This window comes from Rhineura floridana, chromosome 9 (assembly GCF_030035675.1).
Source record: "Rhineura floridana isolate rRhiFlo1 chromosome 9, rRhiFlo1.hap2, whole genome shotgun sequence".
Taxonomy (NCBI): domain Eukaryota; kingdom Metazoa; phylum Chordata; class Lepidosauria; order Squamata; family Rhineuridae; genus Rhineura; species Rhineura floridana.
The window spans coordinates 63,196,601-63,209,722 of NC_084488.1; the positions used below are offsets into that span (position 1 = coordinate 63,196,601).

Consider the following 13,122-nt stretch of genomic DNA (forward strand, 5'->3'; position numbering starts at 1 on the left):
TATTTCTGTGAATATGTGAAGTAGAGCAAAATTTGCACTAAAAAAACTCCAAACATAATTGTGGAATAATGGCACTGACTTCTGCAGAATAGTCTCCAGTGGACCTCAGGAGTGTCTCAATTTGCACAAGATAAAACAGTGGGAGGTGAAATATTCTAGCAAAATTCTAGGTGTGCTCTATATGTTTTTAATTGACCGTGCCCACCTTGCCTTAAATGAAGTGGTTTAAACATAGCAGGCTGAAAACATGCACCCTCTTTTTCCCCACAGCTAAGAGGGATTGCTGAAGTAGCAACATATTGTAATCAGTCTGATTTTACATCAAACTGCAGTTTCAGATTCAACTGTTAATGGACCCAAAATAGAAATAGAACATAACCTCCAATTTGAAACAAAAAAGGCTGTCTTCACCATCATATGACATTGACCAATAAAAAGGCTTTGAAATTAATAAAATAAATTTGACAAAGACTTCTAGGATGAATAATAAGGGAAATAAAATTTTCTAGTTTAGATTCTCTGTAGAAACATTAGTAACACAGGAAAGAAGCAAAGTAAGAACACCAACAAACATACACAAATATAATTCTCCATCTTTGGAGATGGCAGCTGTTGCCACCACTCACCATTTCCCCTGCTTTTTTATCCGGGAGGTAAGAAATGGGATCCTGTCCAAGTTTGCTGAGAATGGATTGATAATTTGCATTCTTATTGAGTTCAGCGGGATTTACTCCCCTGCAGTCATGCTCAGGATAGGTGAAACTGACCACAGGGGATGAGGGGAGGAAACACTGAGGGGAGGAAACACTGAGGGGAGGAGGGGGATGGGAGCAGGCAGGATGGGGAGGGGAGAAGGACAGGTTTGATCATTTGCATGTTTATTGAATTCAGTGCGATTTACCCCTGTGCAATCATGCTTAGGATAGGTAAAACTGACCGGAGGGAGGGAGTGCTGGAGTGGAGAGGGGAGGGGAGTGGAGAGGGGAGGGGAGGGGAGGAGCAAGGGAGAGGAGAGGGGAAGGAGGGCGAAAGCAGGTCTGATCATTTGCATGCTTATTGAGTTCAATGGGATTTACTCCTATGCAGTGATGGTTAGGATAGGAAAAACTGACCATGGGGGAGAAGGGGGGGAGGGGGAAGGACTATATTGGAGGGGGCAAAGGAAGGAGGAGGGGAGGGCAGGTATGATAATTTGCAGGCTTATAGAGTTCAGTGGTATTTACTTCCGTACAATCATGCTTAAGATAGGTAAAACTGACCATGGAGAGGAGGAAGGGGAGGGGGAGAGGAGGAAGGGGAGGGGGGAGGAGGGGAAGGAGGGGATTGGAAGGGGTTGGGGATGGGGAGGGAAGGGCAAAGGAAGGGGGAGGGAAAAGGCAACAGGGAGGGAATAGGAGGGAGGAGAAGGGAGGGTGGGTTTGATCATTTGCATTCTTTTTGAGTTCAATGGGATTTATTTCTGTGCAATCATGTTTGAAAATGGAAATGGACTGCCTTCAAGTCAATCCTGATTTACATTGACCCTATGAATAGGTTTTTCATGGTAAACAGTATTTAGAGGTAGTTTTACCATTGCCTTTCTCTGAGGCTGAGAGGCAGTGACTGGCCCAAGGTCTCCCAGTCAGCTTCATGGCTGTGTGGGGATTCGAACGCTGGTCTCCCAGGTCGTAGTCCAACACTGACCTTGGGGAGGGGTAGGGAGTAGAGGGGGAGGAGATTGGATGGGTGGGTACTGAGTAGAAGGGAAGCCACTTTCCTTTATTTATTTATTATTTGATTTATATCCCGCCCTTCCTCCCAGCAGTAGCCCAGGGCGGCAAATAGAAACGATAAAAACACTTTAAAACATCATAAAAAGACCTTAAAATACATTGAAACAAAACAACGTTAAAAACATTTTTTAAAAAGCTTTAAAAACATCTTTTTTTAAAAAAAAAAAAGGTTAAAATATTATTAAAGAAAACATATTAAAAGCAATTCTAACACAGACGCAGACTGGGACAGGTGTCAACTTAAAAGGCTTGTTAAAAGAGGAAAAGTCTTCAAAAGGCTCCAAAAAGATAGCAGAGAGCAAAAGGAAAATGTTTGAAAATGGAAATGGACTGCCTTCAAGTCAATCCCGACTTATGTTGACCCTATGAATAGGGTTTTCATGGTAAACGGTATTCAGAGGTAGTTTTACCATTGCCTTTGTCTGAGGCTGAGAGGCAGTGACTGGCCCAAGGTCACTCAGTGAGCTTCATGGCTGTGTGGGAATTCGAACGCTGGTCTCCCAGGTCGTAGTCCAACACTGACCTGGGGGAGGGGAGTGGAGGAGATTGGATGGGTGGGCACTAGGCAGAAGGGAAGCCCCTTTCCTTTCCAAAAGGAAAGCTTGTGAACAGTACCATTGCTTTCAGCGTTTCCCCCACCTTTTTATTCTACAGTAGGCACATGTAGTCTCCCACCCAAATTTAAACCAAAGCTGTCCCTGGCCACATCCACACCAGGCCTTTATTTCACTTTGGACCGTCATGGCTTCTCTGAAAGAATCCTGGGAAGTGTAGTTAGTGAAGGGTGCTGAGAGTTGCTAGGAGATACCCAGTTCCCCTCGCAGACTTCAGAGTGGCTGACTGTTAAACCAGTCTGGCCACTGAAGCTCTCTCAGTGGAACATGAGTCTCCTCTCAACACCCTTCACAAACTACACTTCCCAGGATTCTCTGAGGGAAGCCATGACTATCTTAAGTGAAATCAAAGTCTGGTGTGGGTGTGGCCCCTTGGTTAACCAAGCCCAGCAGCTGTGAGGCTTTTAGAACTCTGACAGTTGGTTCTTACTGAGCATGCCTGCCCTTATCATTGGCTTCCAGCCAAAAGTTCTTAAATTAATTAAAAGTCAGCCAGGCACTTTTAAAACTTTTAAACTGCAGAAGATGAAGGTCAGAGTATGAGGCAATGTCAGTATTAGGATTACAGGTACTTTGTGAACATGGCTGATTTTTAATGAATTTCAACAGATTATGAGAACTCTCAGAGAAAAAAGTCCAAAAGGGCTCTGGAGGTTTTTTCTCTCTTTTTACGCTTTGAACTTTCTATTCTCTCTGACAGTTTTGTGTATTGCTATGAAAATTGAGAGGGTTGTTAAGCAAGCGTTTCTGAGTTCAGGACTATAAGTTTTGTAAGGTTTTGTTTTGAAATGAGTTTATGGGAAGCATCAGAATGGCATGTGGGGGTATTTTCAATTTAACATTGCGGAATGTGAAAAATCCCACTGGCTGTAGTATACAGCCACTCTCGTGGCTGTATAATTCAAGCCACTGTGACTATTGGGGGTTTTATAGTTCCTAACTTTTGGGAAAAAAATTTGCAAACATGTTATGGCACAACCTAGGTAAAGTACAATTTACACAGTATATCATCCAAAGCATTAAGGAAGTATGCTGTGAATTCCTTCAGGGGAAGTTTTGTGCAGGGTTGCCAAGTAACTAACCCTGCCCACACTGTTCAGACTAAGATTTTGCAAAACCCCTGCTGGCGAACAATTTTCTAGTATGGTTTTGTTCTTGCAGTATATAAAGCTTTTGTTTTCATCTTCTCTACATTAAGTTTTTAAAATAGAAGTATTGTTACATACTTTTCAATATAACAGCAAAACATGTAGATACAGGATGCAGTTTATTCCAGTTAATGTTGTAGGAATCTTTATTATTTATTGGACTTGAAATCATAGATGCTGTTCTCTGCTGTTCTGAACTGTTAATATGGACTATGGCTTTTTATGGAATGCTATGTATAATATGGGAATGCTTTTTTTTACTTGTTTGTTCATTGGGGATTATAGGGTTAACTGACCCAAATCAACTGGTCTGACTGATCATATGATCTGGTCTGGAGTTGCAGCTATCAAGGCAGTGTAGCTGTGGTTGCATATGTGTGGAAAGTCGCATTCCAGTTTGGACTTCCTGTGTCCTACCAGGATGAGATATATGATTGACAGGAAGAGTCTTTATCAAGAAACAGCCATTCTGGAGTCTTGTAGATCAAGGTGGGTCTCATTGTGATAAGGTGCTGAAAGATATGCAAAAGTTCATTGAGTCTGGAACAAAGGGCTACTAAGAATATAAGAACATATGAGGGGCCTGCTGAGTTAGGTCAGTGGCCCATCAAATCCAGCATCCTGTTCTCACAGTAGTCAACCAGATGCACATGGGAAGCCTGCAAGCAGGATCTGAGTGCAAGAGCCATCTCCCCTCCGGCTTCCAGCAACTAGTTTTCAGAAGCATACTGCCTCTGACTGTGGTGGCAGAGTATAACAATCATGGTTAGTAACTATTCATAGCCTGATCCTCCATGAATTTGTCTAATCCTCTTTTAAAGCCTTCCAAGTTGGTGGCCATCACTGCCTCTTGTGGAAGCGAATTCCATAGAATAACTATGTATGCATGAACAAGTAATTTCTTTTGTCTGTCCTGAATCTTCCAACATTCAGCTTCATTGAATGTCCATGAGTTCTAATGTTATGTGAGAGGGAGAAAAACCTTTCTGTATCCGCTTCCTCCATGGCATGCATAATTTTATACACTTTTATCATGTTGCCTCTGACTCGTCTTTTCTTTAAACTAAAAAGCCCCAAATGCTGCAATGTTTCCTCATGGAGGAGTTGCTCCATCCCCTTGATCATTCTGGTTGCCCTTTTCTGAACCTTTTCCAAATCTACAATATCCTTTTTGAGGTGAGTTGATCAGAACTGTACACAGTATTCCAAATGCAGCCGCACCATAGATTTATACGGTGGCATTATGATATCGGCAGCTTTATTTTCAATACCTTTCCTAATGATCCCTAGCATGAAATTTGCCTTTTTCACAGCTGCCTCACATTGGTTGACATCTTCATCGAGCTATCCACTATGATCCCAAGGTCTTATTCCTGGTCAGTCACTGCCAGTTCAGACCCCATGAATGTATATGTGAAATTAAGCTTTTTTGCTTCAATATGCATAAGTTTACATCTATTTACATTGAATTGCATTTGGCATTTTACCACCCATTTACTCAGTTTGGAGAGGTCCTGTTGGAGCTGTTCACAATCCCTTTTTGTTTTAATAACCTTGAACAATTTATTATTATCGGCAAACTTGGCCACCTCACTGCTTACACCTAACTCTAGGTTGTTTATAAGCAAGTTAAAAAGCACAGGTCCCAGTACCACTCCTTGAGGCACTCCACTTTCAACATTCCTCCATTGAGAAAACTGCCCATTTATTTCTACTCTCTGCTTCCTGCTACTTAACCACTCATGTGCAAGGAATCTTACTGAGAGCCCGGTGAATTCAGGAACTGTTTAGATTTGGGCAAGTGGATTGTGTTTAAGCAGTTTTCATTTGTTTTTGCTCAAAAAGGATATTCTTGTTTTTTGTAATTTTTGGGCATTGCATTTTTTTCTCTATAACTTCTGTTTGGCTTAAACTCCACATATTTTTCTACCATAGTAAACTCTTCATTTGTTCATTAACCTGATGTGGTCTCCATTTGTTTATACCACCTATATCTGAAGCCATTATACTGTACTACCTCAAGACCCAAGGAAGATTTTTATTGTTGTTGTTGTTATTAGGGTGATTAATAAGGGGCACCCTTAATCAAATCATCCCCCTTTATTTGGTGGCAGCAATGTCTTAAACGAAGGAAGGGTGGGCGGAGCAGAGAGGTACACTGTTGTGGCCGGATTTTTCTTCCCCAGGTGGCCTAGGGTGGCTGTGTGCGGCCATCAAACTCATAATTGCATCATCTTGCATTTTCTTTTAGTTAGGTTTGTTCACTTTCATAATTTGTCACACTGCATCAAGACAAATAGAAACAACTGGTATTCACATATCTTTTCAGTTACTTACTGAATTAATTCTAGTTTATGTAAGTAAATTAGCCAATCATTCTTAAGCTGTAGCATGTTGCTTATACTGTACACTTAGTTGGGAATTGAATAGGATTCACTTATGAGCAAACATGCATAGGATTGCTCAGAACAGGAATTTCCAAAGGTTCCATTGTTTCCATAACACAGATTAAATAGTGGGTTGGATCCTGACAACTGCAAGTTTACCAATCCCTTTCTCCCTGATACAGCCCTGCACCACCTGAAAAACCTCTATAGAAGGTCAAGGAACCTTCCTGAACAATATAGGATGGGGCACAGGTAACTGCTGGAGGAGGAAGAAACTAGCCAAAATTAAGGTAGAGGCATCTTGCATAAGCAGCATTATAGAAACATAGAAAGGTGTCATACAGAGTCAGACCACTGGTCCATCTAGCTCAGTCTACAATGACAGGCAGTGGCTCTCCAGGATTTCAGACAGAGGTCCTGGAGATGGCAGAGATTGGTTCTGCATGCAAAGCGGTTGCTCTACCACTGAGCTGCAGCCCAAACTGCTCCTTTAAACTACTTCCATTCTTTTGAGCAATTCCCCCTTCCCATATCAGTTACCAATGAAAGTGTGCATTGGATTGCAGCTTTAAGCAACATGCCACAGACTAAGCTAAGTGCCTGGTATTGTCTAATTTACTTACAGAAATTATAATTAATTAATTTAATAAGACACTGAAAAAAACTTGGCCATCAGTTACTTCCATGAACTTCCTAATGCTCCCTGTTCTCTGGATCCAGTCCATTATCAACAACAAAATGGACTTTGTTGTTACCTGATCTTGGAGATTCATAAGATGAATGGTGGTACACTACTAAGGTCTGCATTGTAAATTAGCACCAGCCACATTGATTTGCACAAGATCAGTTTTTTTCATTAATTGTGTATTCATAGTAAGTTTATTTATATATGCATTTTCCATTTAAAAAGTTATCAAAGCAGTCTGCAAAAGATAATAGTCTAAATACAATAATACAATAACCATAATACATAATTAAAGTTATAATATCAGTGCAGCACTAACCAGTCAACAATTAACAATTTGTTTAAAATATACCAAAGAAAATTAAGTGAGATTAAAGCACACCAACAGGCCATTTAATATCCCAAAGCTGCCTTAAAACAAATTACAGTAGTAACTAGTAACCCACACCTTTTTAATACCTAGACTCACAAGGTCAGAAAACCCCTCACAGTTCTTATGACAGCTGTTCCCTTATGAAGGATCCGTGGACAGGCGAATGGAGCACAGCAGGTGGAAGTAGCCATGCCCAGAAGACAAATACATTTCCCCATTTCCCAGTAAGGTATGTGCAGTAGGGTGCAATTAGAATTCCATAAAAAATAGTTTGATACACATACAATAATTTGAGCCTGGACTGAACAGTTTTTCACTGAAAGGACCTTAACGTATTACAATAAGCCATAAAGTTTGAAGTGGATATGTGTACCTATTCTGCAGTGTGTGCATGCAACAAGGACCAGTGATAGGCCAAAGCTTCATAGCAGATGAACATTACAATTAAATAGATAATTGTAGGTGATCCAAACTTGGCAATGTGTGCAATTCTAATGCATAATATGTGCAGTAGCCCATACATGCAATACTCACAACACCTGCAACATTAGCTACCTAGCTCTGGGTTTCATGCATGGTGTGAACACAGAAGATGTAGTTGCCCTGTGTTTCAATCCTGAGTAACTGTGATGGCAATGGAATTGCATACTAGCCTTTATTTGCTCACTGTGAGAGGCCTCCTTCAACACGAACCTAGACACTTTGATGGAATTCACTTTTTTCTTCACATTTGACCATATAAATTACACTTAGTTTATCTGAGCAAAATGGCTGAGTTATCAGTGAAGTATCTGCAAGTTGCAAAGAATTTGATGCTGTCCACCTCACTGTGAAGAAAACAAAGTGAGTGTTTTCATTGACAACCCCCCCCACACCTATCAAGCTTATGATTAGAGTAATGCCTTAATGAAAGATGATATATACGTATTTGGCCTTGCAGAAACTCTGGTGCATTTTGGTGATGGATGATTGCCATCCCAGTAGTTGCCAGAGTGATACAAGAATTTGAGAAATCTCATCAGCACTGGGGAAAACAAACACATAACAATGAGCTAACACCTTGTGTGCAGACAGCATTTGACAAATGAACAAACACTTGTGGAATTGATTAAAGAGCTTGGCAACCTTTTTGAAGAAGACAGCAGAAACTTGGATAAGTCACAACAAGTAATATTATTTAGTAGCTCAGTGACCAAGGCATCCAAGAAAGGAAAACAGCTCACCTTAATAAAAAAAAAAGAGTAAAATTGTTCTGTCTGTAGGCTGCCAGATATGAAATAGGAATCTCAGTTTCTTCAAACATGAAAATTGGGTTCATTGGTTGGCAAAGATGACCACTTAGCTGACACGAGTGACATGATGTAGAAGACCTTTCAAAGCCACAGAATGAAATATGCACTATCATATGTTTAGTTATCGATGGAGCTGCCATAACTCAGAAGCTGAATGTACATTTAAGTGTGTGCTTGTAAAGTGTTTCTGCCATATGTGCCGGGACAACTACACAATGTATTGCACCTAGACGCAGTGTGGGACTACTATACAGCAGACTTGCTTATTTATATTTATTTATTTATTACATTTATATACCGCCCCATAGCCAAAGCTCTCTGGGCGGTTTACAAAAATTAAAAACATTGAACATTAAAAACAAATATACAATTTTATAAACCATACAAAGTTTAAAACCATGAAGCACAGATAAAACAAGTAAAAAACCTGGAGTCAGAGATCAGCACATGCTGTTAAAATGCCTGGGAGACAAGGAAAGTCTTAATCTGGCACCAAAAAGATAACAATGTTGGTGCCAGATGAAATTTGTCGGAGACATCATTCCATAGTTTGGGGGTCACCACTGAAAAGGCCCTCTCCCTTGTTGCCAGACTCCCAGCTTCCCTTGGAGTAGGCACCTGGAGGAGGACCTTTGATGTTGAGCGTAGTGTACGGGTGGGTTCATGTTGGGAGAGGCGTTCATCAGGTATTGTGGTTTCAAGCTGTGTAAGGCTTTATAGGTTAAAACCAGCACCTTGAATCAGGCTCGGAAACAGTGGGCCAGAATCGGTTTTATATATTTGAACCGTCTGGTCCCTGTTACCAATCTGGCTGCTGCATTTTGCACAAGCTGCAATTTCCAAACCGTCTTCAGAGGCAGCCCCACATAGAGCGCATTGCAGTAATCTAATTTGGAGGTTACCAGAGCATGGACAACTGAAGCCAGGTTATCCCTGTCCAGATAGGGGTGTAGCAGGGACACCAACCGAAGTTGATAGAAGGCACTCCGTGCCACCGAGGCTACCTGAGCCTCAAGTGACAGAGATGGTTCTGGGAGAACTCCCAAACTACGAACCTGCTATTTCAGGGGGAGTGCAACCCCATCCAGGACAGGTTGGACATCCACCATCCGGTCAGAAGAACTACCCACTAACAGCATCTCAGTCTTGTCTGGATTGAGCCTCAGTTTATTAGCCCTCATCCAGTTCATAGTTGCAGCCAGGCACAGGTACATCTAGAGGAAAATGGGAAAGGGAGTGCAATGACATGTAGGCATTGTAGGGCAGTGGTCGTCAACTATGGGTCCCCAGATGTTGCTGCACTACAACTCCCATCATCCCCCGTCAACTTAGTTTATGGTCAGGGTTGATGGGAATAGTAATCCCACCAACATATGGGAACCCAAGGTTGAAGAACACTAGTTTAGGGGCTACACCTTTTCCAGAGAACTGGAAGGTCTTCCTTTGTGTGGGCAGCAACAATTCAGTTTCTTTTCAAAGATACTAAGCCAGTCATTGGTGAGCCAGACAAAGAACTTATCACATAAGGCAAGCAGATTCTTAGTATACCACCAAAATATGATCTTCACTCAATTTCCCCGTGTAATCATAAAGAGTCAGACACCCATACGTTACTGAATTAAGTTTGTGCCAAGATAGTCATACATACTATTGACACTGATGTGAGGTTATCCGTAATGGCAGTGTAAACATTTCCAGTATTGGGGGAACACTTATTTTACCTGACTGGTTGTGAAATATCTACCTGCTTTGGATCTGAGAAATCACATGCCCTTCTGGTGTTCCATGTACTTATAAGATATGATAGCTTATATACTGCAGGGCCCCACTCATACAGCGGGTTATGTTACGGACCCCCACTGTAAAGTGAAATGCATTGAAGATAATGGTGTGCATTGCGTGAAAATGGCACGGGATGAGCAAAAACTGCTGTAAAAGCGGAACAAGCGCCGTAGGAGCGGGACCTTTCTGCAATTGACAACCGCTGTATTAGCAGAACGCTGTAAAGCAAAGCGCTGTAAAGCGGGGCCCTACTGTATAATCAGTTGCTACGCATAAAAAGATAACAGCCTGGTACATGTGCTGAAGAATATATGCACACCATTTATAGATTTGTCATAGTGTTATATGACTGAGCAACCACCTGCACTGACGTGAAGAATGCTCAATGAATCTGTTTCTAAAGAGGTATTTGGGGTGGGGTGGGGGAGGTGGGATCCACTAATGTGAGTTATTCTTGATAATCGTGTAAAGAGAGCAGCCTGTGAGGGTGGTCATGTGACATCCTTCCCCTGGCACCACCTGTGACGCTCTCACATGTGGCTACCAGCAGTCAGGATCATCGTGTTTATTTTTACCTCCGCTCTAGCACAGATCTCAAAAGTTCCCTCTGCTAGGCCACACTACCCAACACTCTGTGTACTCAATATAGCCTCTAGACTGTGCCTTAGTCTCTTCCTGGCTATATGATACCTTGTGTCGGTGTGTATCTGTAATTCCCAACCCCCCTGAAGCCTCTTGCCTATGAAGCTCACAGCTCTGGGTTGTTCTGTGGTACTGAATGCTGATACAATATCTCCTCCTTTACCACTACCACCATTAGATACAATTTCTTCTCCAGCCTTGGTTACCCTGCCTTCCCCCCCTGGTCTGTACACTCCAGCTAAGGAATCAGGCTTTAAGTAAACCAAGAAAATGTTTATTGTTCACACTAGGAATAACAAGATTATTTATATATATTGTTGACAAGTGTATGGTTTCATATATGATTCTCTTATGTTCTTAATATTTGCCTCAGAACTCCTAATCCAATCTCTCTACAACAACCTTCAACACCCGCCACCCACTAACTAACTAACCTCCACCCTGTCCAACAAACACCACCCTCAACATCCACCAACTTCCACACAGATTCAACTGTCATTCTCCCTTTTATACCTTCAGCCATTCAAACACACAGCCAATCATCATCCAACATTCTACAGCCCATGTACTCCCCCTTCTCCCTCATTCCACTTACCATATTTCCTATAATAAACCTGCACTTTCCATATTTACATTACATTCACATACAGGAACATCACAGGTCACACCTGGGACCAGACACTGCTTACTTCCTTCTTTCTCCAACAAGCCAGGGCTGCATTCAAATGGATAATTGACTGTATGGTCCCCTCTAGAAAATAGTCCCTGCCCAAGTTTCTCAGACTTGCTGTGAGCTTCCCTCTTGGGAGGGAAGGTACTGTGAGAAGGTACTGCAAGTACCAAAAAATTAACTGTCCATGCACAGCTCCGCACCCTTGTGAGAGGAAATGCTCCAGCAATTAAGCCCAATAACCTAAAACAATTCAGCATAGATGCTTGTTAAACTAAATCCTAATATCACTTTTTAAGTCCAAATTTCTACTTGATTTTTATGAATCTGTGCAGCACTACCTCTAGCTCACATGGATATATTTCAAATGTTTGTGCGTGCCTTATGTCAAATTTCTAAAGATGACAATTGTATGATTGTTCAAAGATATCCTGGGGTGATTTAATTATTTCATGAATTGTGAACATATAATCGTGTTTCATATAGGAGTCACTGTGTATTATACCAAGCTGCAGTAGAAACATTAGTTCAGTTGCCTGTGTACGCACCCACATACACAGTATCATATATCATATACACAGTGTCATTGTAAGTGAATACAGTGTAAAGTTTAGTGCTTTTATTGCAAAATGCATAATAATCTTGCTGTGCCATTTCAGTGTATGGCATAGTCAGGCCTACCTTTCTGCCTGGCTCTCCAATGCTGTGCTGTTGTCTGATCCCAGCACCACCTGAAGCAACTGGGCTTGGGGAGGCTGCATGTGTATTGTAGTGTTCATAGTAGTAGCACTATCTCATAGAATCATAGAATAGTAGAGTTAGAAGCAGCCTACAAGGCCATCGAGTCCAACCCCCTGCTCAATGCAGGAGTCCAAATCAAAGCATTCCTGACAGATGGCTGTCCAGTTGCCTCTTGAATGCCTCCAGTATCGGAGAGCCCACTACCTCTCTAGGTAATTGGTTCCATTGTCGTATGGCTCTAACAGTTAGGAAGTTTTTCCTGATGTCGAGTTGAAATCTAGCTTCCTGCAACTTGAGCCCATTATTCCGTGTCCTGCACTCTGGGACGATCGAGAAGAGATCTCTGCCCTCCTCTATGTGACAATCTTTCATGTACTTGAAGAGTGCTATCATATCTCCCCTCAGTCTTCTCTTTTCCAGGCTAAACATGCCCAGTTCTTTCAGTTTCTCCTCATAGGGCTTTGTTTCCAGTCCCCTGATCATCTTTGTTGCCCTCCTCTGAACCCGTTCCAGTTTGTCTGCATCCTTCTTGAAGTGCGGAGCCCAGAACTGGACGCAGTATTCAAGATGAGGCCTAACCAGTGCTGAAAAGAGGGGAACTAGTACTTCACGCGATTTGGAAACTATACTTCTGTTAATGCAGCCTAATATAGCATTTCCCTTTTTTGCAGCCACATCGCACTGGTGGCTCATATTCAGCTTGTGATCAACAACAATTCCAAGATCCTTCTCACATGTCGTATGGCTGAGCCAAGTATCCCCCATCTTACAACTGTGCATTTGGTTTCTTTTTCCTAAGTGTAGAACTTTGCATTTATCCCTGTTGAATTTCATTCTGTTGTTTTCAGCCCAATGCTCCAGCCTGTCAAGGTCCCTTTGAATTTTGTTTCTGTCTTTCACGATATTAGCTATGCCCCCCAATTTTGTATCATCTACAACTTTGATAAGCATGCATTGTAGCTCATCCAAGTTGTTAATAAAAATGTTAAAGAGCACTGGGCCCAGGACCGAGCCCT

General features: G+C 41.8%; 1 protein-coding gene across 6 annotated transcripts in view; it reads left to right on the plus strand.

The window, feature by feature from the left end:
* SH3D19 (SH3 domain containing 19) overlaps nt 1–13,122 on the plus strand; it is a 151,810-nt gene that overhangs the window by 30,042 nt on the left and 108,646 nt on the right. Inside the window, exon 1 of one of the 6 annotated variants that reach the window (XM_061584659.1) lies at nt 7,112–7,208. The exons of the other annotated variants lie outside the window; for them this stretch is intronic. The gene's annotated coding sequence lies outside the window, so the exon portion shown is untranslated. Of the gene's footprint in view, nt 1–7,111; nt 7,209–13,122 lie in introns of those variants that run through there. 6 annotated transcript variants of the gene reach the window in all.